The following is a 27,398-nucleotide window of genomic DNA, read 5'->3' on the forward strand; positions in this document are numbered from 1 at the left end:
GTCGGGGCGCCTGGGTGGCGCAGTCGGTTAAGCGTCCGACTTCAGCCAGGTCACGATCTCGCGGTCCGTGAGTTCGAGCCCGGCGTCGGGCTCTGGGCTGATGGCTCGGAGCCTGGAGCCTGTTTCCGATTCTGTGTCTCCCTCTCTCTCTGCCCCTCCCCTGTTCATGCTCTGTCTCTCTCTGTCCCAAAAAAAATAAATAAACGTTGGATAAATAAATAAAGTTCCTCCATGTCTTTTCATGGCTTAATAGCTCATTTCCTTTTAGCATTGCATAACACTCCACTGTCTAGATGTACCAGTTATTTTAGCCCTAAATCTCCTGAAGGACACCTTGATTGCTTCCAAGTTTTGTTAATTATGAATAAAACCGCCATAAATATCCCGGTGCAGGTGTTTGTGCGCATTGAAGTTTTCATCTCCTTTGGGTAAACATCAATGAGTGTGATTGCTGGATCAGATGATAAGAGTAGGTTTAGTCATGTAAGAAACTGCCAAAGGTCTTCCAAAATGGCTGTATTTCCACCAGCAGTGAATGAGGATTTTGTTTTTCCACAACCTCTTCAGTGCGAGGTATTATCAGTGTTCTGGATTTTGGCCATTCTAAAATATGTAGTGGTATCTTAGTGTTGTCTCAGTTCACAGTTCCCTGATGACATATGATGTGGGGCATCTTTTCATATGATTATTTGCCATCTGTATGTCTGTATGTCTTCTTTGGGGAGGAGATAAGGGTTGTTTGTTTTCTTATTGTTGAGTTTTAAGAGTTCTTTGTATATTTTGGATGGCAGTGCTTAGATGTGTCTTTCCAAATGTTTTCTCTCAGTGTGTGGCTTGTCTTCTCATTCTCTTGACATTGTCTTTCACGGAGAAGAAATTTTTTTAATTTATTGAAGTCAGCTTCTCAATCATTTTTCATGGATCGTGTATCTGATATTGTATTTAAAAAGTCGGCACCATGCCCAAGGTTGTCAAGATTTTCTCCTATGTTATCTTCTAGTTCTATAAGTTTAAGTCTGTGATCCTTTTTTTTTTTTTTAATTTTTTATCGTTTATTTATTTTTGAGAGACAGAAACAGAATGTGAGCGGGGGAGGGGCAGAGAGAGAGGGAGACACAGAATCCGAAGCAGGCTCCAGGCTCCGAACTGTCAGCACAAAGCCCGATGCGGGGCTTAAACTCGTGAACCTGTGAGATCATGACCTGAGCTGAAGTTGGACACAACCTACTGAGCCACCCAGGCTCCTCAAGTCTGTGAATCATTTTACGTTAATTTTTGTATAAAGTCTGTGTCTGGATTCATTTTCCACATGTAGAGATGTTCAGTGTTGTAGTACTGTTTCTTGAAAAGAATATCTTTTTATATCTTCTCATGCCATTTAAAAGAAGAAAGGAGAACATGTATTTATCAAATGTATTATATTTGCAATTTCTAGTTGGTTTTTTTTTTCCACCTATGAATTCAACGGAACATGTGTTGTCATTTCCTTACTCTGAATCAACTTCGTTCCCATCCATCTCCTTTTTGCTGGCATTGCCAATTGCCAAATATATTTCTATATACTATAGGCCTCTCTCTCTCTCTCTCTCTCTATATATATATATATATATATATGACTATATATATTTATATATATATATATATATATATATAATATATTACCTTTACTGACACTCTTTGTGTGTGTGTGCAGATTTGATTTGAATTACTGTCTGGTGTCACTTACTTTTTATCTTAAGAACTTCCTGGGGCACTTGGGTGGCTCAGTCTGTTAAGCATCTGACTTCAGCTCAGGTCATGATCTCGCGGTTTGTGAGTTCGAGCCCCACATTGGACTCCAGGCTGACCGCTCAGCTTCATATTCTGTCTCCCTGTCTCTGCCCCTCCTCCACTCACACTCTGTCTCTCTATCTCAAAAATAAATAAAAATATTTTAAAAAATTTTGTTTTAAAAAAGAACTTCCTTTAAGTGTTTATTATAAAACATGTTTGATAGCAACAATTTCACTCAATGTTTGTTATCTTAGGACTTTTTATTTCATTTTTTGAGAGAGATTTTTTGCTGGCTATAAGATCCTTATTTGATAGTTCTTTTCTTTCAGCACTTTGATTATGCCATCGCAAAGCCTTCTGGTCTGCACCGTTTCCAATAAGACACCAGCCATTACTATTATCGGGGTACCTTGAACATAAGTAATTTTTCTCTTGCTGCATTCTTATTTTCCTGTTTGTCTTTATCTTTCAATATTTTTACTATGATGTTTCCAAGTATAGATCTCTTAGGGTTTTTTCTACTCGGGGTTTTGAGCTTCTTGGATTTCCAGATCAATATTTTTGATCAGATTCGGGTAGTTTTCAGCCATTATGGCTTGGAGTATTTTTTTTGTGCATCTTTCTCTCTTCCTTCTTCTCCTGGTGCTCCCATTACGTTTATGTTGCTATGCCTAATGGTGTCCCATGTTTCTCTTAAGTCTCTGTTTGTTTTTTTTTTTCTCTCTGTTTTTTAGATTGTATAATTTCTATTAATCTATCTTCAACATCACTGCTCTTCTCTTGTGCGAACTGAAATCTACTGTTGAGCCCCTCTAGTGAAGTTTTCTTGTCACTCCAGAATTTCCAGAACAGAAGTTGATTATTTTTTTTTATTTTGCCTATCTCTTTAATAATACCTCTATGTGGGGCGCCTGGGTGGCGCAGTCGGTTAAGCGTCCCACTTCAGCCAGGTCATGATCTCGCGGTCCGTGAGTTCGAGCCCCCATTGGGCTCTGGGCTGATGGCTCAGAGCCTGGAGCCTGTTTCCGATTCTGTGTCTCCCTCTCTCTCTGCTCCTCCCCCGTTCATGCTCTGTCTCTCTCTGTCCCAAAAATAAATAAACGTTGAAAAAAAAATTAAAAAATAAATAAATAAATAAATAAATAAATAAATAAATAAATAAAAAAATAATACCTCTATGTGATGAGATATTTTCACAATGCCTCCTTTGACATTTTACTTATATTTTCCTTTAGATTTTTAACATATTTCTAATCATTTCTTTGAATTCTTCTCTGATATCTGGGATCCCTCAAAGACAGTTTTTGTTGCCAGTTTTTTTTCCCCTGTCTGTTGATAAACACCTAGTTCTTTGCACGTCTCATAATATTTGGTTAAAATCTGGACATTTTAGATGATATAGTAAAGCAACTATTCGTACCAATTCCCCTCCCCCACCCAAAGGCTTATCGTTTCCATGTTGGTTGTTTTGTGACTTGGATGTGAACTATTTTAGTGAAGTTTATTTCCCCTCCAGAAAAACCTCTGATGTCACTCCCCAGTAGGTACAGCCTTGACATGGATATAATCACCCTTAGCTGAGAATGGATTTTGCAGTGCTGTGTGTCCCTGATTTCTCTATTAAGGATTGCCTTTGCTGATATCACACATTGCTGCTGGCCTCCAGTCCCTGATGGTGGATTACTCTATTTTTTTTTTTTAATTTTTTTTTTTCCAACGTTTATTTATTTTTGGGACAGAGAGAGACAGAGCATGAACGGGGGAGGGGCAGAGAGAGAGGGAGACACAGAATGGAAACAGGCTCCAGGCTCTGAGCCATCAGCCCAGAGCCTGACGCAGGGCTCGAACTCACGGACCGCGAGATCGTGACCTGGCTGAAGTCGGACGCTTAACCGACTGCATTTTTGACTAGGCCTTGGGGCATAAATTGTTCCATAGTCTGATCCAATAAATTTGATCCCCTTTGCAGGCGTGATCTTTGAGGAGAATCTTTGTGATTTGTTTCAACCCTAGGAGTTCTCTTTTTATCTGTCTCTCTCTCTCTCTTTCTCTCTGGTTCTCCCTTTTAAACTTCTTGTTCATCTACTGTTTAGCTTATTTCCCTCGTGGGGTTGCTAACCTCCTCTTAAGTGCTCACCACCAAGATCTCAACTGTTTTCCACAACACCCCTAATCATGAACTTCCCCCATACTCTGTTCCAAATATAATCAATTCACCTTAAGCTGAGCTGTACTGCTCTCTGTTCTTTTTCAATGTTTATTTTTGAGAGAGAAAGTGAAACAAAACGGGAGAGGGGCAAAGAGAGGGGGACAGAGGATCTGAGGCAGGAACTGTGCTGACAGAAGAGAGCCTGATGCGGGGTTCGAACCCATGAACCACGAGATTATGACCTGAGCCGAAGTCAGATGCTCAACCGACTAGTCACCCAGGCACCCCTGCCCTTTGTTCTTTTAATCTCTCTCTCCCCCTAAATGAAACTACTGTGCCACTGCATTGCAGCTGTAGCCCGGACAGGAGCCCACTTCTGCCAGGGTGATACCTCTGGTCTGTGATTAGAGCTCTGAGTGGAGACACTCGACCCTGGTCTTCTCATTTAGCTCCGCCTGGCATGGAATACTTGCCCTATAAGTGAGCTTGGACAGAAGCATGAAAAGTCTCAGTGTTCTCAGCCTACTGTCCCTGGAGTAGAGCTTTTCTATGACTGGGGTCGTGTCAGGAAAGAAGACAGGTTCCCTTGGCCACATCTGCCTGGAATAGTGCCGGGGGCTGCGGACAGGGCCTACAACGTGCATCGCCAGTTCCACGTCTTCTAGCCGGTCTCGGCCCCTAAGTGGCTTATTTGGGCCTCTACTTAGGAATAGGAAAACTCCACCAAAATCTAATTTTCAAGCACATTTTAGGCCTTGCCCCCTCCCGACAACTACTTACTGCCTGCTGCTAGGTCAGACATTAGCATGACTCATAGCTTTGTGCTTTGGCTCTGTTTTTAAGCCATTAAAATGATTATCTTGCTTTTGCATTCTACTTTATCCTTTAAAATTTTTTTTAATGTTTTATTTATTTTTGAGAGTGAGAGAGAGACAGTGGGAGTGGGGAGGGGTAGAGAGAGAGACACACAGAATCCGAAGCAGGCTCCAGGCTCTGAGCCATCAGCACAGAGCCCGATGCAGGGCTCAAAACCACGAACTATGAGATCATGACCCGAGCCGAAGTCGGACGCTTAACCAACGAGCCACGCAGGTGCCCCTCTATTTTATCCTCTTCAGTTTTAGTTTCTGTAATCATATTGTTGCTATGTGCCCAGTGACAGGGGATGCTTCAAAGCGTCAACTCACTCTGCAATTTTGGCTGTTAATCTTTCCTGACTTTACATTCCCTCCCCCAAGCCAACATGTTGAAAGTCATATTGTAAATTAAATCTAATTTTAAAGATGATGCTATGTATTATTGAGCATTTACTTTGTGCCACACTCTATTAAGTTTTTTAAGTACAGTTTCTTGTTGAAGCCTCATACCCATCTCACGAGGTAAGTACTATGATTATTTCTGTATAATCAATGAGGGAACTGAGGCACAGAGAAGTTAACCTGGCTGGGTGCAAGGAGCACAGAGTTAATAATTAAGTTTTGGACTAGAATATCATCCAAGACAGTCTGGCTGTGGCATCTACCCTTTGAAATATTATACCCTACTCACCTCCAGATAGATATATCCTTATCTCTGTCTATCTATACAATGTATAGTAACACTATGTATAATATAATAACCAGAGGAGAATGAGCCATCACCTTATAATCCAACACATCATCATCTCTACTATAAAACGCAAGTGACACAAATAAATATAAATCAAAAAAAATTCAGAGTTTTTGTCTGGTAGAAAAGATACATTGATCTTTCTTTAAAAAACTTTTTTTTAAAAATGTTTATTTATTTATTTATTTTTTAACGTTTTTTTAATTTATTTTTGAGACAGAGAGAGACAGAGCATGAAGGGGGGAGGGGCAGAGAGAGAAGGAGACACAGAATCGGAAGCAGGCTCCAGGCTCTGAGCCATCAGCCCAGAGCCCAACGCGGGGCTCGAACTCACGGACCGTGAGATCGTGACCTGAGCTGAAGTCGGACGCTTAACCGACTGCGCCACACAGGCGCCCCTGTTTATTTATTTTTGAGAGAGAGAGAGAGCACGAGCAAGGGAGGCACGGGATCCAAAGCAGGCTCCAGGCTCTGAACTGTCAGCAAAGAGCCCAACGTGGGGCTCAAACTCACGAGCCATGAGATCATGACTTGACCCAAAGTCGGACGCTCAGCCAACTGAGCCTCCCAGGCACCTGATACATTGATCTTTCAATCTTTCTCTCTCTCTCTCTTTAAAATTATCATTAGTTTTTAATGTTTATTTATGAGAGAGAGACAGAGCACGAGCAGGGGAGGGCAGAGAGAGGGGGAGACACAGAATCCAAAGCAGGCTCCAGGCTCTGAGTTGTCAGCACAGAATCCAATGTGGGGCTCGAACCCATGAACTGTGAGATCATGACCTGAGCCGAAGTCGGATGCTCAGTGGACTGAGCCACGCAGGCACTCCACCTTTCTTTTTTCTTTTCTTTTCTTTTCTTTTCTTTTCTTTTCTTTTCTTTTCTTTTCTTTTCTTTTCTTTCTTTTCTTTCTTTCTTTCTTTCTTTCTTTAGTAAATAGACAACAGATAATTAAGGGCACGGCATAGAATCAGCATGGTGCTTTTTTGATTCACTAGCTATAAAGACTATGTCCTCTGAGACAAAGGCAGGACAGATGTAAGACTAACAAGCGGAATTTACCAAATAGGAATTAAAACAAAAACACCAGAATATGAAAACAGAAGTAATAAACAATTGGTAAGTGGGGAGATTGGGGTCATGTAATATTAATAAGGAAAGACTTCTTGGTGAAAGGAGAAGCGTTCAAGATTAAAGGAATGAAATTACAATGTGTGGAATGGAACAAAAGAGGCTATTACATGTGTAAGTGGAAATCTAGGGAATGTTCAGAAAGAATTCTGCCAAGCCCTTAGAGACCAACAAATTGGGCCATGATTGGAGAAAAAGGAACACCCTAAATTGTTTCAGGGAACATAGAAGTGTGGTATTTGAAGAATAAACAGAATGGTTTATATAGCCCATTTTGAGAGCTATAATCCTGAGAACCACTGAAAGGTTTTTCAGGATGGCTGTGATGTGATCCGAATGACGAACACTGGGCAATTATGTTCGTGGAGTTGTGAGGAGTCCCGCTAAGAGATGGAGCCATTGGGTTTCTAAGCGGGCAGGAAATGTGAGCAAAGTACCATTTTATTGGCAGAAATGGGTTACTTTAAAAAAAAAAAAACATATACACAAAAGGAGATGGTCCAAGACCCCAGGGAATTACCCCTGACATTGATGGAAAGTGAAGCAGTGTAAAATTAAGATACGGAAGCGGTTGTCAAATTGGCCTTCTGGACCTGAAATACAGACAGATGGAAATTGAGATTTACAATAGCAGATCCTACAATAACCTAAGGGGCTAAGGCACAGGCTCAGGAAAACCTGGCTACAACTTGCATGTAAATGGAAAAGGTCAGTTACAGTGATCCAGAAAGGAGCAGAAGAAGAAAAAATCTACTTAAGGGGTGTCCACCAGACGATGCCGGGGAGAGAAAGAATTGCAGAAAGCTGGAGAAGGGTAATTCCTCCGAAAGTGCCCTCCTTTCCTTATTGAGTCATGTGTCAGATTTTTCATATTCAAAAAACTATGGATTGGATTAAAAGAAATATTTTAATTCTGACAGATCTCCACTAGAAACTTGGATAAAACATACATTATCTTCTGGTTGTCCACTACCGGCAAAAATTAACTTTAACTTCTCAGTCGACAAAAGTTCAACTCTAATAGTGTTACTTTGATGTTCTTTTTCTTAAAGTATAATTGTGTTAGGTTCTAAATCGTCGCGTTAAAATATGTTAAGACAATGGAATGATTTCACACAGACCGAATAAGAGGTAGTACATTCATTACATCCAATACATTAATATATTACGGGAAATTGGGAAATTTATTTCTTTACAGTTCTTCCCTCTTCTCCTGCCCCCAGAAGTGTTTGTTTCTTAGGCAGAAGCATCATAGCTAGGGATAATTAGTTTGGTCTTTGGGAACATTTCCCAGATAATAACATCGTGCCCCAGAGACCTGAGAAAAGAACATTGCGCATATGAAACTCTGAGCTCTAATTGAAGCCTAATCACTGACTCACATTCAGATTCCTTGAGAAAATTACTTAACTCATCTCTGGGTCTCTCCACAGCACAAGGAGAATAATGCCTACTTTACAACAATGTGGGATGTATTAGCAATTAAATGGTGGTAAAAATCCCTTGAAAATACAAAGCTACACTATATAAATAAATGTTAAATGAGAATGGAGAAAACAAAAGAAGAAATGAGCTTGGGAATATGTTAGGAATAATTCCTGGAAAAGCCCCTCAAGAGGCCAGGGCTCCCTGCATGGGCTTGTTGGACACAGCAGCTAAGTCAATAGACCACCCTTCATAGGTAAGAAAGGCGGAGGGACCCTGTGAACTTCACACTGGAGAAGCACAAATTAATTTGGTACAGGTGTTTTTTATACGCTGAGGGAGAATGTTCACAGGGTCCTGTAGCCTTCCTACTCCCGAGGTGGTCTGAGCTGAGGAAATACTAGGCTGTCATCTAAAACCCGTCAGAACAGCAGCTGGAAGTAAGCGGTTAGAGCCCTGCATGCTGACTTATGTTTGGTATCTCAAACACATAGAAAAGGCGTGTAAGATATTCAAGAAACATTTTAGAAGACTTATGCAGGCCCATGTTTCCTTACCCCCAAATCTCCAGGCCTCATGTGTTTCAGAATTTTGATAATTTTTTTTTTGGGGGGGGTGGTTGGAGGGGATGTACCTACGTATCTATCTACCCACCTACCTACCTACCTATATCACCTATCTATCATCTATCAACACAACCAGGGAGGACTAAGTCATCATTGTATAAGCCAACACATTATTATCTCTGCCATAGATAGGACATACAAGTTGCACAAATAAAGACAAACCGAAAACAACCTCAGGTTGACTCAGGTCAAATTTTTCTGGCAACTGATTTATGAAATGATTGCTTTCAGCTTTTAGAATTTGGCTTTTGCATGCAAGAATTGCAGAAAGGAGACTGTGGATCTGTTAAAGAAATATATGTACCTCTGAGGCTGAAACTGGAAACTCAGCCTTGTGTAGCGTAGTGTGACTTATATAGTCTGCACTGGATTATATAATTTTGGGAGGAAAACTCCTTAAGCGAGGATTATACTTATTACTTAGCGGCCACAATTCATTTAGCTCACCGTTACATAGGTTTTGTGATTTTTCTTAATCTGAAGTCCATGGGCCCATATATAAGCTCCTGGGTGAACATAAAGCTAGATACCTCCTGAAATAGTGTGCATGTGCCTGTTTTTCCAGAGAGATAATCCATAGCTTTTCTTTTTCTTCCTTTTTTTTTTTTTTTTTTGGTCCCTAAAATCTCCAAGCATTCCGAGAGTGAGACAAATTCACAAGCTCTGCTTTACCTCTATGAATGTTAATGACAAGAGTATAAAGGCAGGGTTTACATTAGTATTTTAGTAATGCTTTTCATGTTCCTTCTGATGGCCAGGAAGGGCCACATGTGGTCCAGTCCCTTCCAGTCTCACTCCTCTTCCCTCTCCTCCCCCTGCTGAGCGTGCTCGGGCCTCGTGGCTTTCTTTATGTTTCTTGTCCTCAGAAAACCTGTTCCTGCCTCAAAGTTTTTGCTCCTGTCGTTCTGCGTGGTGCCCCGCCCCAGATCTTCCCGAGGCTGGCTGCTTTTTGTCTTTGGAATCTCAGCTCAAATGCTGCCTTCTCCGAGAAGCCTTCTCTGACTGCTTACTTTAAAATCCCTCCCAGTCATTCCCCATGCACCATTCTGCTGAATTTTCTTCACAATTCTTAGAGTCACAACTTGCGTGGGTAGACACAGTGGCCCTCGGCCCTTATTCCCTATCTGAAATAATCTTTATTTATATATTTACTTATTTACTTTCCGACCCCCCCCCACCCTAAGATGTAAATTTACTGCTGTCCTATATGCCTAGAATAGTGGTTGTCGTTTAACAGGCCGCCGATGAGTATTTGTAGAATGAATGAATGATTACACTCCTTGCAGTAGTGATAATGTACTTATTAAGGTGCTTATTGTAGAAAATAAGAACAGGTAAGCAATAGTCAGTTAAAAGTTACTGTGCCAGGGGCGCCTGGGTGGCTCAGTCATTTGGGCATCTGACTTAGGTTCAGGTCATGATCTCACGGTTTGTGAGTTTGAGCCCCTCGTCAGAGGAGCCCCCTTCGGATCCTCTCACTCTCTCTCTCTCTGTCCATCCTCCATTTGTTCTCTCTCAAAATAAATAAATAAACTTAAAAAAAAAAGTTATTGTGCTAACCGGGTCAAGTTACTTAACCTTTTTATTTTTTAATTTATTTTAAAAAATTATTTTAATGTTTTTTATTTATTTTTGAGAGACACAGAGAGGGAGAGAGGGTGTGAGTGAGGGAGGGGCGGTGGGGGGGTGGACACAGAATTGGGAGCAGGCTCCAGGCTCTGAGCTGTCAGCACAGAGCCCGTCGCGGGGCTCGAACTCATGAACTGCAAGACCAGGACCTGAGCTGAAGTCCGGGGCTCAAGTGACTGAGCCACCCAGGTGCGCCATCAAGTTACTTAACCTTTTAAAAAATTTTTTTAATAAGTAAAATAGATATAATAGTATCCACCTTGCAAGTTTATTGTGAAGTTGAATGAGTCACTGCATTAAAAACACTTGACAGACTAGAATACATTTGTTAAATATTATTGTCATTATTATTGCCATTTTACAAAAATTAGAAAATTACTTAAATGAGACCAAAGGCAAATTCAGCAGAATAAGATTAGGTGCCCTGTAAAATGTATTAGTTAAGATTCCAGATAAAACTGTCTAAAGGTATAGATAACACAATGTCATATTAATATACATTTTAATTACTTATGTATTAAAATGGAAATCCTTAAGAATTTTGGATTGGAATATAGACTGCTTTGGATTCCAACTTCTGAGTCAATAACATTTGAAACTAAATATATGCTTTACTCTTTTATCGTATACTGACAAAATGCATGAACAGAATACCAAGGAGTTGATTTTCATAATACCTAAAACTCTCCAGAATTCAACACTCTGCATTTAACAACTCTCTTGAGTATTTGTATATCTTGGGTGTTCATTTGTTTTTATAAAAGAAACACTCAGAATACACTGGCTAACGAGATAAATGAAGAATATGATTTGAGAGATGTGTTCTCAGGAACTAATTTTATTTTGGAAAATTTTGCTATTGCCCTGTGCAAGCAGAGTTAATGAGTGATTTTTCCATCTACTTAGTACTAGCTAAAAAATCATTTCCATTTCGAATAGCATTTCTCATTAAAGTTTTTGTCAATTAGTTCTCTATCTCATTATGCTGGAAAATGTGGTTACAAACCACATTTCTGAAACCTCTGCGTGTGTCCTAATCCAGTTCACTAAATATCACAGCCTAAATGTTTCTTTCTAATGTTTTCATTCAAGCAGTGCAGGCACCAAGTTTGTTTATATCAGCTTTGAAGGAACTGTTTTACAGCTTTTTAATATCTTATTTTGCAAAAAAATTATCTTTTTAAATGTTTATTTATTTTTGACAGAGAGAGAGAGAGAGAGAGAGAGAGAGAGAGAGAGACAGAGCATGAGCAGGGGAGGGGCAGAGAGAGAGGGAGACACAGAACCCGAAGCAGGCTCCAGGCTCCAAGCTGTCAGCACAGAGCCTGACGCGGGGCTCGAACTCACAGACCTTGAGATCACATCTGAGCCGAAGTCAGAGGCTCCACCTACTGAGCCACCCGGGCGCCCTGCTTTATAATATTTTAGAACTGAAATAGTCCTTAGAACATCATCTATTTCAGTTCTCATCATTTAAAAATGAGTGAGCAGAAGTCCAGAAAGGAAGATATGTCAAAGCTCACTAAGTGAATGAATGGAAGAGGAGACGATAGGACTCCTGACTTTCTTTCTTCGGGTCTCTAACCATGAATTCCCAAGGGGCAGTCACCTCCTAATGAGCTCAGCACAGGCTGTAGGCTGGGAGTAGGGTCTTAGTGAAAAAAAATCATCATCACAGTTGCTCTTAGGTTGTCAGTTTTTTGAACAACCAGAGAGATATTGGCCTAAAAAAGGGAGAACCCAAGACAGAAAAATGCTTTCAGTTGCAGAGAAGTTCTCCAGGCTCACTCTCTGCCCTCCTTGTTCTCTGGAAAATTCTTTGCTGCATGAGTTCCGGGTTAGACCCACGCTGGTGAGTCCATTTCCTTTCCTTAATTTTTTTTCTTCTCCCTCCTCCTTCTACGAAATATTTTGTTATCTTTGGGTAGAGTCTAGCAAGGAAGTGAAAAGACTTAACAAATACATCCAGTTAAGCAGAGCTCTTACATAAAGTTTAATGTTAAAAATTGAGTCAATTATTTGGCTAATACATGTAAAGAGAATGCCAAAAGTTTTTCTCCTAAAATAGCCAGGAAGTTAAAATAAGAATTCCATTCTTACATGGATTATGTAATTGGTCCATTCTTTAATTCATTTTCCCCTGACATGCACCCTATTGTTTATCTCTTTTTCTTTTCTTTTTTTTTTTTTAAACAGAGCCTTTTGATACATATCCGTAGGATTTGTAATAAAATGTTTCAAGAGAAGAGTACTGAAATACACCATTGCCATTGTGTAAATCTTCCGTGTTTGTTCTCAGAATTTATGCCATCTTTTTCATCCAGGGATTGTAATCTTAGTTTGTTCACTCTGAAGGCAAGATAAGATTCCAAGCATTTCTAAAATAGTTGGTATAATTTATTGTCACTGCAATGCAGCCAGATTTAAACTCTTTTGGACCCCGATGCCACAAAACAGCTATTCAGAGTTCAAAGGGGTAGGTCTACACATGCGATTAAGTTATCACTAATGGAACTACTCTAACCCTTGCTGTGCCCTGGCTGCTCCTGGTGTTCCAAAGATTAGGTGAGACCCCAAAGCCTTCAGATATTATGCATATTTTATTGCATAAATCACAGGTGTCAAAGTAAAACACATTCAATGAATTGCTTCCTGCCACTAACACAAAAATTATTTTCAAAATAAAAAATCATGTTTCCTCATGAATACGAACTTCTCCTGACAAACCTCCAGTGCCAAATGTGGTTTCCATTTGCTGTTTTTGGATTTATTTGACTGTGCCAAAGTTCAGGTGTGCCAGCTCTTTGTAATAAGCCATTTGGATGAAAGCTTGGCTAGCTCAAAGGATCCTGATGTATTTTATTGCTGCCTTTTAAGATTATTGTTCAGAAATACCAAGTCTAATTTTGAAATCAATTAGCCATTCGGTCTGATGAGGTGTTGGCCCAGCTCAGGTTCACACCCGCTGTCCACAGATTATTGTTCACTTGAGTCAGATCCTTAGGACTGCACTGTTCCCCAGCATCTGGTAGACACATGTTTGATGTTCTTGCAGAATGAGCTGATGGTTTAAATAGCAAACCCTAACGAAGAAAGCTTTGTACATTTGCTGCTGTTAGCCAGGAAAACAAACTTTTTATAATACTCTGTAAAAAAAAAAAAAAAAAGAAAAGAAAAAAAGGAAAAAAGAGAGAAAGAAAAGGAGAAACCTTATTTCTTTCATATTTTATTATTTTGCTCTATGATCTGCGTCTAGGGAACTTAAGTTTTCAAAATATGCATGGTAGAATGAACACACGTAATGAGAAAAGAATCAAATTATCTGCCGCCTACCAGTACCAGACAAATATTCCTCTTTCCTTGGGTCCTCCCTGGACTGAAAGTATAATATCTTTCCCAGAAAGCTGCTTCCCAAAGAGGACCATACCTTTCTATCACAGTCAATCAGCACTTGTGAAGGTGCAAATTCTGCTTGGCAGGGACAGTGCTTCTGGGAACACCGCCAGAGGCCCCAGCACCACCCATGTTGTTCAAAAGAAGTGGCAGATAGTAAAATATAAAGCTAAACTACCCCTGCCCCGGTTTCCCATTCACCGGCCCCCTCACATTTTGATAGAGCAGGGAGATCTGACCTGCTCGTGCACGAGACGTCGCGGATACTGTGAGTGGGCTCATTATAGAGGTCTCCTGTGCAGCCGGACAATAATGGGGTAGATACTGGGCATGTCCCATGGCTTCCACAGGCAAGAACATTTTCTTATTCATTTCCCAGCTCTGCAATAAAGTACAAGGTCACTATGAATGCAAAATAAAATTCATTTGATATATTATTCGGTATCAGTGGTAATAACGATGTAGTAGACTAAGCAGAGATCAAATGGTATGGAGGACTGTCTTCTATCTGCAGCTCCGTTGCCTTCCACTGAGCTCTTAGTGACTCAGGAAGACCCGTGAGCCTGGCTGTATGTTTGTCACGTTCAACCCTCACTCTCTTAAGGAGGTTCATTAGTTTTCATTCATTCAATCAACACACACTTGTTGAATGGTTACTGCGTGTTGGGCAAAGGGAAAGCAATGAAGAAAAAACAGACCTGGTCCCTAGCCTCCTAAAACCTACGGTCTAGAGGCAAAGAGACGTGTTCAAGGAATAAAAACCAACTAGTTGAATGTCAGCCTGCAAATAAGAATAATGAGGAAAAGAGGTACCAGTTATATATCTTATTATATTACTTAAAATTTGAACATTTGAACAACTTTTCTTAAAAACCACTGCACACTCTGAGTGTTTTGGATAAGAAAGGTACAGATTTTCAATGAATAGGAGGAATAGCCAATTATCTATTTTCTGGTGTATTTTAACCAAGTATTTAAAACCCCACTCCCTTGGGGCGCCTGGGTGGCGCAGTCGGTTAAGCGTCCGACTTCAGCCAGGTCACGATCTCACCGTCTGTGAGTTCGAGCCCCGCGTCGGGCTCTGGGCTGATGGCTCAGAGCCTGGAGCCTGTTTCTGATTCTGTGTCTCCCTCTCTCTCTGCCCCTCCCCCGTTCATGCTCTGTCTCTCTCTGTCCCAAAAATAAATAAACGTTGAAAAAAAAAATTTTAAAACCCCACTCCCACTTATTAAGTGTGTATAATGTATGCATCACTCTGTCATACTTTATCACATTTAATCCCTGCCCCCAAACTGTAGCTATTTACCGATGAAGACACCTGAGGATCAGGATGGTTAAGTAATCTGTACCCTGTCCTAGAGCCTATAAATTACAGCTGAGATTAAATTAAGGTACTGCTTGGCTCTAAGGTCTATGCTCTTTCTAACGTAACTGATTATTTCTCAACAAACTCAATAATGGCAAATGGCAAAAAATCTTTTTACTATTAATTGAATGTACTGATTGAATCGCTTAGCAAATGAGCTCTGAACTTGCCTCTACATGATACCAAGACTCTTCAGGTGTGTCCAAATACAAACGGTGGGCACTCGTACAAGCCTCTGCCGCCTTTGCCTACATGTGAGAAAAGGCACCGATGTCTGCAAAATAAATACGATTACAGCCGAGTACATAGTAACATAAAATTTTATACATATTGTGTGTAATCCTGTGCAAATAGCTACTGTTCTTAAGTCTTCAAGCTGGGGGTGTGAGAAGGCGGGCTTTGAGTAACCGCCAGAGGAGAATTTGTATTTCTTCACTAAAATGGAGGAAGCAGGCTATGGAGAGAACTTCTGAAAAGGAGTTCAAGAACTTTCTGTTGCTTTTATTGAATATATTGGTACTCATCACCCTGGTTGTTCCCTAGGGAAGATTTGCCTCATCTTCCAGAAGAAACATGACAAAATATGGTGATTTAAAGGAGAGAAGGGTATTATATGGAACCATAGAATGTCACACTTCTTTTTGCTATCTCCAATTTCTCCATTAAAGAATATGTCTGGAGGTTGACGTCATAATAATAAAGCACGGCTTGTTTAATCTTTCTAAAAACAAAGATGAACAACTTGGACCAGAGCACCAAAGTAGGATTAAGGTTGTAACTGCTACCATAAGTTACTACTATTAGAAATTCCTGCCGTTGTTAGTTAGGGACTGAATAACAGGCTATTGCAAAGGTTAATGAAGAAATAAATGCTTGTTCTTTCCTCTACCATGCAAAACATCTCACCGATTTTTATTAAAGATAGAATATGCCTAGATATTCAACAAAAGTGAACATGTAACATTTCTAAAGCCCCTGTGAAATCTAAGCTTGGTGAATCTTCAAAACCTCAAAAACTTAATTTCTATAATTCAATACTGAAAAAAAATGTAAATATCAGATATTGCTATGCCTTTGATTTTTTTTTTCTACCCAATAGTAGACCCTCTGATCTCAAATAGGAGAGGATTGTCGGTCGATTAAGAACATGACCGCTGAGATTAATATTTTTTCAACGTTAAAAAAGAAACCACATTGGAACAGCATAATGAAGGGGTACATTTATAATTTTCAGCGTATGACTCCTTGTCAAGGTGACTGAAATTCAGTAGTGTAAAATAACGTTGCACGCTGTTATTGCTGGCGATGTTATTATTTTTCCAGTTAAATGCAAGTGTGGATCTTCTGAAGTACAGAAGTCCTACCTTGCTCTTTCTATTTCCATATACCTCATATATTTCATGCATCCCCTCCATTACCCTTTCCTTAGCCTTAACATAATAATTTTAACCTTCATGTTGGCTAGAAATTGGCAAAGAGAAATGAGGGACTACCACATATCAAAACCCACCTCAACGTCTTCTGCTAGACATTAATATACTCCGATTTCTGACTGAAAAACACAACCAATCGTGATCCAACATTTCAGAAACAACGTATCAATGTAAGTAATGTAAAAATGGATTGGAACTTTTCCTTACTAAAGTTCTCAGATTTCACATTAACAAAAATATCTAGAACACCGTAGAAAGGTTTCTTTTTCATGTCAACACTGTGATAGTCTTTCAGCTTGGTTTTAGTTTATTCAAACTAAATGGACGATGTAAGCATTTTGCCATCAGCAACCAGAGCGTGCAACTACAATTAGATATACCTTCCAGAATAATTCTATTGACTATAAAATGCAAACCATTTTGTGAGCCTATGTTCCTAATTTTCAGGAAGGTGTCAGAGATGAGTCATAAACGTCTTTTGATTTTATAAAACAACAAACTACGTGAAATATGCGTAATCCTTTTATTATTTTTTAAAAACTGTTTTTAAACTGTTAAACACCTATCTGCCTCTGAGAAGTATAGCTGGGATGGTGGGCACTTGCAAATGAAGACCAAACAAGAAGGTAAAGCGACCTGGCTGAGTCCACATAGCAGATGAAGCTGTGGATGAACCTGTTTTTGTCTGTCAATTAGAAAGCCTATCAGATGGGGCGCCTGGGTGGCTCAGTTGGTTAAACATCCAACATCAGCTCAGGTCATGATCTCACGGTTCATGAGTTCGAGCCCCATGTTGGACTCTGTGCTGACAGCTCAGAGCCTGGAGCCTGCTTCTGATTCTGTGTCTCCCCCTCTCTCTCCCCCTCGCGTGCTTGCACTCTGTCTCTATCTCTCAAGAATAAATAAACTTAAAAAAATTTTTTTTAAAAAGGCAATACGCATTTATTTGCGGATATTTGGAAAATGCAGAAACGTGTGGAGAAGAAAATTTAAATCAACCAAAATCCAAAGTTGATACTCCACTCATGTTAATATGTTCTTAGAGTTCAGTGTAGTATTTTTCTGTGTTTGTTGCTGCTTGAGTCTGGGTACAACATAATGCAAATCAAAGTGTATATAACATTTTGTATCCTGATTTTCTTGTGAGAATTTTGCATGTCACTAAATATTCTGTGAAGAGATATGATTTATAATGGTTGTAGACTATTGCATTTAATGCATGTATTGTAATTTATTCAGCTCATCTTTTTTATTGAGTTTTAAAGTTATCTTTCCTACTATAAATAAAGCAGTTATGACTATCCTTATACATAAATCTTAGTGTGCATCTCTAAATTAATTCCATACGATTAATCCCCAGATACGGAATTGCTGAACCAAGATGCATTGACATTTTTCAGGGCCTGGAATCATATTGGCAACTTATTTTTTTCCAAATGCCTTAATTTAATTCATACTCCCGCCTGCAGTGTATGAGAGTGTCTGATCTACCCAAACCACACTAGGTACTATCATTTACTTTTTGATTTTTCCAAAGAGAAAACGAGAAATAGATACTTCAATTAAAGGCAGAATTGAACTTTGCTTTGTATGTCAAATGACTGTTCACGTTTCTTTTTTTTAAGTTGTCCGTTCCTGACTTTTGTGTATAATATCATTAGGGTGTTTGTCTTTGTGTTTATTTGTAGTTCTTTATTAGGACTGTGTCCACTAATCTAGCGTGTGTGTTGTAATGCTTTTCCGATTTGTCATTTTCTTTTAATACTCGTTTTGTTTGTGTTTTTCTGATTCAGATGTTTCTACTTTTAATGTTGTTAGAACATTCTGCTTTTGCCTTTATGATATTTTTCTTAGCTTCAGTGCTTAAACTCCTCTACACGTCAAGATCAGAAAAATACTCATATATTTTCTTCTTGATCTTTTACGTGTTTTTTTTCCCCATCTTAGATATTAAGATCGCTAAACTGCTGACATGGTTTAGGCGGTTAAACCATACTGATGATTGATAGGAGTAATGGTATCACTTCATTTCCGCCCCCCCACCCCACCCCGAAAACCTACATTCATTACTTTAATGGCCAAATCATTCTTTTCCAATTGTTTTTAAGTGCCGTCTTCATTATGCGCAACATTTTATTTTCCGCAGTGTTTTCTGTTTCTTAGGACTCTCATCTGGTCTTATTTTTGTGCCCACATCACCACACTTGATTAAGCATGGTAGCTTTATAACACATTTTTGTATCTTACTGCAAGTCTGTCTCTCATTAGTCTTGTTCTCTATGTAGCTCGGATTTTCATGCCTCCACTTAGGGAAAATTTATGTTGTTCAAAAAAAATACTTTGGGGATGTTGATGAAAATCCTGGACTTGACTTCTTTAACCGGTGTTGTTCTATCTTAGATTGTTGTTGCAAGAGGGTTTATTTTTGTCTTTATATGGTATTTACAAAAATTTGGTCACACTTCCCCTACTCTATCAGTTCCGTAAATCAGAATAAAAGGAAAACTTAAATCACAGAATCAGTGTGAGATATAGATCTGAGAGAGTATGTGTAATCCTTGGCTCCCCGCCCCTCCCAGAGCGTTTATGTCATTCAGCCCAGAGTCCCCCAGATTTTTCTTTCCCCCGAATTAGGGCAAAATTCACTTGGTCCAAATTATTTAGATACAGAAAAGATGCATGTAAACGGATAAAAAAGAACTTCAAAGATGCATGTAAACGGATAAAGAAGAACTTCAAGTGGACAAGGGGATTTGTTTTCAGTTTATTTAGATCTGTAGATCTCTGTGCAGGTTTCAGAGGCTGAATAAAGCTATAATACAGCCACCTCTCTGACCAAACTTGTGTGTAAATACAGTTTATTTCACTTGAAGCCTTCCCCCATGACTGATGGAAATTGTAGTAAAACTTCCACCTGGGTTGTCAACTACGGGAAACTTTCTTATTTATTTTTATTTGTCACAGCAGGTTAAGCTCACAAAGTCCAGGTGTTACATGGCTTTAAATCTGGACACAGGCGCAGGAATAGTCTGTTGAAGGTAGTTTATTTAGGATCCCTAAACATGAAGGGACTTAACAAAATGGTTTTTATCCAGCTCTGTGGGTCAGGGTATAAATTCAACATACAATGACCAGAAACAGAAGAACACAAAAGTTGTACCAATAGAACAAAGTCCTGGCGCACATGCTGTGACAATGGTACTTTTTTTTTTCCCCCTGAAGATAGCAGGAGGCAAGGGAGCAAGGAGGCAAAGAAGCAGTAGATTTTTCTGCTAATTTACCTGATTGTTTACAATTTAGTTCAAGGGGGCCATCCCCTTCAGCAATCTTTCTGGTTTTATGTGAATTAACATGACTGCTGCTAACCAGCAGATAGAAGGGTCCCCCCCACCCACATTTAAACATAAAATTTTATAGACCCGAATCCTCCATTATTTTATATTTGTCCCACTGTATGTTTTTTTTTAATTTTAATTTCCAAAGCTGTGATTTGTATACTTATTTAGAAAATACATTGTCTTCATACTTATTTAAATTTTTGTTTTGTTTTCTAATGACTTTGCCCAAAATGACATGGTATTTCTTTGTACAGTAATTGCCACTATCTAATTTATTTAACTAGCCGATCATATTTGCCGTAGTTTCTCTGTTTCCTTCCTAAAGCAGCCGAAAATAAAATTATCTTTCTGCCTTTGCCCACACTCGAGCAGATGTCTGCATCATCCATCCAAATGCTTCCACTTGTGAGTATACAACTAATTTGGATCCCATTAATGCACAACTAATTAAAGTTGATTTTTGTATGTTATTCTAATTTTCATCACACTGTGCTTGTATTTCAATACTTTGGTATTTCATAAGCTGTCAGCTTGTGAGACATTCCAGTTATAAGAGACTTTAGTTGACTCTTGTAGGATGTATATACGTGCATGTATCAAATTGACCCATCTGGATAGCACAAAATTCCCAGACAAGCCCGTTTGAACCGAGCCACTTTCGTGATCTGCTGTAATAGTTTATTCTGTCCTGTTTTACATTTATATTTGACATTTGCTTTCTACTTCCTGTACATCATACAAGAATTTAGGAATCTTTTTTTCCAAGTTACCTCTTAGGCTAAGCCTACTTTGCCAATCTATACGCTCTCTATCCACCCAAAATTTCATAGTTAAAAAAGAAAACAAGAGTTAAAATTTCAACTTGATTCCACTATTATCAATTCACCTAATGCACTTAATTTTTTAAAAAGGAATTTGGCCCAATAATGCATTAGCATATTTCTAATAAACCAGTTGAGTTGAGGTAAGAATTGCTAGAAAATTCCCTCAAGATGAAGCTCTGAAATTCAAGATGGAATTTTGCTTTGGAGTTCTCATTCCAGATATCTTCAGAAACACTTTTAAAAGGTGATAAGCAAGGAAGAACTCAGCAACTCTATAAAGGACATAGAGGCAGTCATGGGAAAATGTCACTTTCATCTAACTAGTGGCCACTCTAAAAATTTTACATTTCACAACCTGATTCTTTCAAAACTGTATTTTATTTTTTATCTTATTCACTAGTTCATAAGAAAGTGTGGGGCAGATTAATATATAAAATTATTTTTAAATGAGAAAATGAATGAATATTATCTTGAAGTCTATGTTGTATTTTGTATGTATACTTTTCCTCATTTCCATTTTAATGATTAGTGTATTGTAGTGGAAAGTTGGATTAATTACAGGTATCTGTTTTCTTCTATTTACCAGCTGTGTGGTGTTGAATATATCATGACATCTTTCCACTCTTCAATTTTCCTTTAGTGATAAATGGAATAATATCTACCTCTCATATCTCACATGACTAGATCATAATACAGATATGATGAATGTAACTTATACCTGGAAACCGCAATATGCCTATAAGATAATGTCACTTACATCTTGAATTCATTTTTTGTTATCTTGTGGATAACCGATGGGTTTTGTTTTCAGTAATGCAACAAACTATAAGGGAGTATTTTCTGATTGGCACATATCTAATTTTATATTTCATAGCCCTTGGGGATTTGCAACTTCCTTAAAGTGCTTTGTAGTATGTATAATTAAAAGAGAATTGAATTGAAAGCTTTTAACTTTGAAAATGTTGGGGTTGTTTTATGATACTTCCTTAGGGGGTGAAATGTAACTAACCTGAGTGTTTCATAAAAACCATGATTTAGAATTAATGCTCCAGACTTTTTCTATCCTCCCCTGACCCCCACCTCGTTCCCACCCCCAACACGTCGGTGGATGGAACAGAATGTCACATTGGCCACTCACTTTGTTAAATCATCTATCATTTCCTTGGCAAGTTAAATTGGCCAATGTATACGATGAATTGGAGCTGAGGCAGTTACCTCTCTTTGAAGCCCCAGGGCATTTGTTTTCAAATAAACTGACTGAATTAGTGAGTCCCCGTGTAATTTATGATTTTTCATTTACTTGACTTATTTCCATGATGATTGGAGATTAGTCCATTTTAAAGAAGACAAGAGAAATTGGGTTGGAGAAACATTAAAACGAGACCAAAAAAGCATACCAAGATCAAGTAGTTCAAAGTTATGGTGACAGATTGTCCTTAACTCATGACCTACTCAAGAAAGAGAAAAATACTTAAAAATTTTTCATTTTTGCTAAAATAGGCTTGAAGAATCTTTACTTTATTTTGTAGGGATGAAAATCTGAGTTTTATATACACTTGAGTCACAACAAACTCCTGGGTATGCGGGGTTTACGGTTTGAAATGTGAAAAACTCCCAGTGTTTATAGTTGGAGTAGCGCCTGCTTAGAGATTAAGGTTTGAAGGCCATAGTGATGTCACTGGATCAGAGTTAGGAAGATACATTTTGGCAAGACTGAAACCAATGCCAAATCCATGACTCCCAAATTTATGCTTGAACTCTTAGACTGCCTGCAAATTCATGACTCCCAAATTTATGTAACTTTCCAGCTTACAGACTTAAGTGCATGCACTAATAAATAAAGATTCTTGAACCTCAAAGGAAGTTCAGTGGACATCAACGTGCAGTTACCCCTTAAAATCCTGACTTAGGAAAAGCCACTGCAATGACAATGCATTGTCATTGGGTGTGGGTGAGAGTACTATAGCACTTTATAGGCCATTGAAATATTAATGTTCATAAAATTATACAAATCAGAATTGGAGTGGACTCCTTTTATATTAAAAGCCATCTGATTTTGTGACGTTGTTTAATAATTTATTTTCTTAACTGTGGCCTTTTTTTAAGCCTCAAGGAATAGTGGTAAGACTTCTCCCCTTGGGAAAAAAAAAATTCCAACGTCAAATTCAGATATTCCTTGACCTTTGCCCAAGGGTTATGTTTCTTATTTTTTTTTTCTTGAAACTCCAGCCGAATGCTGGGATAATGCCAAGTATCTGGATAGAAAGATCAGTCAAACAGATGTTGTATCTAAGGTAATAACAAATAGCTCTGGACTGGCCTTCAAGGCCCTTCATCACCTTGATCCAGCTTACATTTTTCTTTTCGCTTCCATTTTCTCCAAATAATAATCTGTAGTTCAGTAAAACTGGAAAATTTACTCTTCTGCCTCATCCATTCCTTAGTTTTATTTCATTTGCCTCAGATTGTCTTCATTTATTTTTGTCTACCAGCACAAATGACTTTCTCCCTTGTTCTTCTCTCACTTGATTTATAGCATTTCTTCAGTAGTTGTCATATACCTCCTCCTATGATGACTGTGTGCTTATTGTGGACCTTTCCTGGGGAGCATGGGTCACCATGCCTTCTATAATCTTGTATTCCACTCTATACCTAGCCTATACAAGACATTTGATCACAATTTATTACATTGTCCATTTAGCCAATGGTCAACAAAATATGGGTTGATCAATCTGGTGTTTTCCCTATTTATTTTCTTCTGGTGGTGAACAATTATGGGTTTTATAATTTCTTCTTACAAATATCTCCTCTTTATTTAAAATATTTCATCTTATTCAAAATATTTCATCTTTAAAATATTAATAGGCGGGACGCCTGGGTGGCTCAGTCGGTTAAGCGTCTGAGTTCAGCTCAGGTCATGATCTCGCAGTTCTTGTGGGTTCGAACCCTGCATCGGGCTCTGTGCTGATAGCTCAGAGCCTGGAGCCTGCTTCTGATTCTGTGTCTCCCTCTCTGTCTCTTGTGCTCTGTCTCTCAAAAATAAATAAATGTAAAAATTAAAAATTTTTTTTTTACTTCCAAAGTTGTCAGAAATTAAAAAAAAGAAACTTGAAGGCCATCAAAGGGCTTGCATGTGCCACAACTGTATAAAAGCATAGCACAGAGGTGTTGTTTTAGGATGGGCTTCTTCTCAAAAATTTTATTTCAAATACATGTTAGGATATTTTGTAACTTTTACTTTTTTTTAGCAGACCTAGATCTATTTGTCTTAATGAATCTATATAATATTGTGCCCCCAAATAGCCATCTTCTATCTTCCCAAAATGTACTTGCCATTTTCAATGTTATTTCTCTCTCCGTTGTACCTCCTGGCCAGAAGCAAGGGAGTGTCAGACCTGAAATATGGGACGAGAAGTGACGTTACCACAACCTCCCACACAACGTGGGGCCTTCCGTGAATTCTTTACATTGCATCTTCTTCTCCAAGCCAATGCTCTTCATCTCTGAGGTTTTTCATTCCCTAATGATTTTCCCAAGACAGTCCTGTAAGCTCATTCTTATTTATTAAAGAGACATTTATTAAACGTATGTCCATTTGACTAGTCACACAAGCACATCACCAGTTACTTGTTTTCCTTGGGAATCAAGAGTCTCACGGGCTTAAAAGTTGGCTCTCCTTCCTACCTCTAGTTGCATATCATTGGACAAGTTATTTTCATCTCTTGGTAGCTCAGTTTTCTCCAGTTTCATATGCCAAATATGGCTAATAATAGTATCAGTCTCTTAAGAGTCATTGGGGAATTAAATACATTAATACATGGTGAGGTGCTTAGAATTCTGCTGAATGTGTGTAAATGTTTATTTTTCATTAGCAGTTCTTTTTTCTCCCATTGTTAGCATTTAAAAACAAGAAACTTTTCTATTGACATAGTATGTAGGTTGCTTAAAATATTAAAAATAGAATTGCCATATGATCCAGTAATTTCACTGCTCAGTATTTACTCAAAGAAAATGAAAATGCCAACTCAAAGAGATATATGCACCCTTATGTTTATTGCAACCTTATTTATAATCGCCAAGCATTATCTATAGTAGTGAAAATATGGTAGGTAGCATTAACGGTTCTTAAGAATGATTAACCTTGGGGCATCCCAAGGAAATTGATCAGGTTCAATGGATTAACCTGTTCAAAGATATCTCAGTGAGATCTAGCACTGTTGTAATCATCCTCCTGGGCCAAACAAGAAGAATCCAGGGGACACACATAAGAAGTCAACAGGGAACAAGCAAAAAACAACAACTTATATTTATACCCCTTTATTTTTTGGTTCATCTAGTCTGCTAAGTCTTTTTTTTTTTTTTTAATTTTTTTTTTTTTCAACGTTTATTTATTTTTGGGACAGGGAGAGACAGAGCATGAACGGGGGAGGGTCAGAGAGAGAGGGAGACACAGAATCGGAAACAGGCTCCAGGCTCTGAGCCATCAGCCCAGAGCCTGACGCGGGGCTCGAACTCACGGACCGCAAGATCGTGACCTGGCTGAAGTCGGACGCTTAACCGACTGCGCCATCCAGGCGCCCCAAGTCTGCTAAGTCTTACACTCTCACTTTTGGAATGGAAGTGAAGGCCCATTTCATTATTTAAGTTTTTAATTTAAAATCATACTTTCATACTTATTTTTCCAGAGTTGTTTTTTTTTGTTGTTGTTTTTTTGTTTTTGTTTTTTTTTGTAATGAGACAAGAGTAAGCTAAGGATAGTGAAGGCTGTTTCTTTATGCTCTTCTACTGAGTAATCAACCATGGGAATTTTTAAAGGCATATTTTATTAAGATTTACGTATTTCTATATTATTTGTGTCATAGCTGTTTAAACGTTGCATTCGGGGTAATTAATTCACCTTTCTACTTGATAAAATGAGTCTCTCTACCTTCAACCACAGTGCGCTTTTACAAAGTTCCAATGTATAGGGCTATTCCCCTTGGACCATTTGTTTTACAGTCCCTGTTGTATGTATGTATTTACTCTAGGAACCATCATAATCCTGCTATTTTGAGGGAATGTTGGAGGATAATGTGTACTTTGCAATGTCTGCTTTTGAAGTCTGTTTACCTTTGAGTGATTCGGTCCAAGAACTCTTTGCGGGGAATACGTGTGTCCGTGGTTTTACTCCCTTCAGGCGGTCTCCATTTTGATTTTTGATATAGCCGATGCTCATCTTCCTCTTCATTTTCAGATCCTCACTGCTTGATAACTGATGGCAGGTGAACTCTCAAGTCCTTGGGACACAGGTAACTAATTCTTTGATGTATAGCTACTGGTTCCACCTCCCCCTCCTCCCTTCTTGGGATCTAATTCCCTCCCTCCTTCTTCTCAACCTTTTTCTCTTTCTTTTCCTTCTCCTTCATCCATTTTCCCACCTCTATGCCTTCCTTCTTTAGTTGCGTGTGTGTGTTGGCTTGTTGAAACTTCTACATTCTTTTTTTTTCTTCTTCAAATTTTTATTCATTTGCTTTTGAGACACAGAGAGACAGAGCATGAGCAGGGGAGGGGCAGAGAGAGGGGGAGACAGAATCTGAAGCAGGTTCCAGGTTCTGAGCTGTCAGCACAGAGGCCGACGCGGGGCTTGAACTCACAGAGCGTGAGATCATGACCTGAGCTGAAGTAGGACGCTCAACTGACTGAGCCACCCAGGCACCCCCAAACATCTACATTCTTGACACGGTGGGGGGAGGGGTAATTTATTTTTATTTTCTTCTTTAATTATTATCTTTTAATCCCATTTTTGGCCATGCTATCTTTGTAGGTCCCACTTGCCAGAAATCTCATCATATTCTTAATGTCATACAGAACTGTATTTTAGACACTATCTCCTATGTATAGGTTCAAGTTCTTTTTTTTTTTTTAATGTTCACTAATTTATTTTGAGAGAGAGAGAGTGAGGGGAAGAGCAGAGAGAGAGGGAGAGAAAGAATCCCAAGTAGGCTCCACACTGCCAGCACAGAGCCTGATGAATGGCTCAATCCCACAAACCATGTGATCATGACCTGAGCCAAAATCAAGGGTTGGTCTCTTAACCAACTGAGCCACCCAGGCAACCCTATTGGTTCAGAATTCTTTGGTAATCCTTACAGCAAATATGATCTTTCATAAAGTAGTGCCTGCTAGTGTGTACAGTTGTTTTTGTTTTTGTTTTTTTTTTAACTATCTTGGATTTCATTCTCAACATATTATTGCAGATAACATTTTGGGATCATAAACTTTTGTAACATATTACATTTGGGTAGGACTTGAGGAAGAGCCATAAAGTTTCCCACATGAAATTTATTCTAGATTCTACTGCATAAATTTGCTAACATGGAATTTTTTCTAGATTTGCAATTGGATTGTAGGTTCTGTTTCAAGGGCTGAGAGGCATCCCAAGGAAATTGATCAAGTTCAATGGATTCTTCTTTTTTGTTATTGAAATATAGATTATTAAATGTTTAAGATCTTAACTGGACAGAGAATCTAGAGTTTTCCATGCAAGGTTCACCTTTGGCTATGTGTTACTGGAGATTTATCATGTATTTTAAAGATACTCAAGTTGTCAACATTAGCTTATTTACCCTGTGTAAGAATCTCTCAATTTGTGGAGGCACCACTCTTAGGAAACTTCTGTCAAAATTACTGGGGAGCTTGATTGATATTTAATGGGCAAGTATGTA

The sequence above is a fragment of the Puma concolor genome, chromosome B1 (genome assembly GCF_028749965.1).
Source record: "Puma concolor isolate L17-30 chromosome B1, mPumCon1.1.hap2, whole genome shotgun sequence".
Taxonomy (NCBI): domain Eukaryota; kingdom Metazoa; phylum Chordata; class Mammalia; order Carnivora; family Felidae; genus Puma; species Puma concolor.